The sequence below is a fragment of the Bison bison genome, unplaced genomic scaffold (genome assembly GCF_000754665.1).
Source record: "Bison bison bison isolate TAMUID 2011002044 unplaced genomic scaffold, Bison_UMD1.0 scf7180017864317, whole genome shotgun sequence".
In the NCBI taxonomy this organism is placed as follows: Eukaryota; Metazoa; Chordata; class Mammalia; order Artiodactyla; family Bovidae; genus Bison; species Bison bison.
In genome coordinates, this window is record NW_011494889.1 from 4,826,963 (window position 1) to 4,828,392 (window position 1,430).

The following is a 1,430-nucleotide window of genomic DNA, read 5'->3' on the forward strand; positions in this document are numbered from 1 at the left end:
GTTTGGGGTATTCCAGAGGTGGCTTGTAGCTGTCGGGCATGAATGACCCTAGTCGCCCGTTCCCCATTGTGGAAGCTTGACTCACCAGGTCTGGCTGGGACTGACTGACAGCGGAGGGGTGGGTACGAGGTGGGGTTGGAGAGGGGCACAGGCTCTTTTTCTCTGTCTCTTCCCCTGGGTGGTTCTTCCTGTTTTCAGTTGGCTTTGAAAATTGATGTGTGTTAGGATGTTTCTGAACCTGCTGATGAATGGGCCCTCAGGGCGGACCTCACTAGGTAGGAGCCTTCCGGGTCTGAGATATTGGCCCCTGGGGTGTGATTTTAAAGGCCGAAGTGAAGGGCATATCTACAGAAGTTCATGGATTTGGGCTTCAGAGGTTTAAGTCTTTTCTCTGACACACACACTCTTATCAGTCCTTGGAGGAAACAGTCCACTGGTATTTTCATTTTCTAAGAGGGAAAGCAAGAAGGAAAAATTTCAGGCATGTAAAGGAACTTTCCAGTGTCCATGCAGACTAGAAATTGGGACTTTTCATGCCCAAAGTAAAAAAAAGATTGCTCTTGGCCACCTGTGAGCCCCCATCCTGGGCCTCCTGGAGGTCATTAAACGGTCTTTTCCCAGGAACACTAAGTGGCAGTCTTGAGATTCCTTTGGTGGCTGTCTCCTTTTTCAGTTTCTTGAGGAAGAGTAATGGGAAAGGAAGGGGCAGTGGAAGGTTTCCACTTAGGGACAAAGCCAGACTTTTAGGGAGTAGCAGGGAGAAGCTTTGAGGAAAGGGTCTCTCTTTAGACTTCCTGCCTGGCCTTGAGTGTGGGCCACCTTGGTTCCTTTTTGCCTCTTCTTCCAGGACAGGATTCTTAAGGTAAGTTTCCAGGACCACCAGCAGCAGCAGGTGGGAATCTATTAGAAATGTAGGTTTACAGGTTCCATTTCAGACCTAGAGAATCAGAAACCTGGGGTTGGGGAGCAGCAAGCTGTATTTCAGCGAGTCTCCTGGGTGATTTCTGATGCCCCCTAAAGTATGAGACCTCTGCCTCAGACAAGGCTCCTAGGAGACCTTTGAGTCCATATGTAGATTGAAAGCTGTAAGCAGGTGTGAGCCTGTCCCAGAAATGGCAGGCTTTCTTAAATCTTGGGGGGGGCCAGCTGAGTTCATTTCTGTCTGCTCTGTGTCAATGTGGTGCGAGTTGCTGGAGACACGGAGGGGAGACCACAGGTGTGGTCTGTGCCCTCCTTTGGCTCACAGCTCAGTGTGTGGGACCCACAGGAGATTTAGAGCACAGTCACTGCTACCTGGGGATGGAACAAGGAGCCATGGAGGGATGTGGATGGGCTTTGGGGATGGGACATGTTGGGGAGAGCGTCCTAAAAGAGGTGCTGTTTGCACTGAGGTGTGGTGAGAAGGAAAGACGTGCATTCTTGCACAAGAT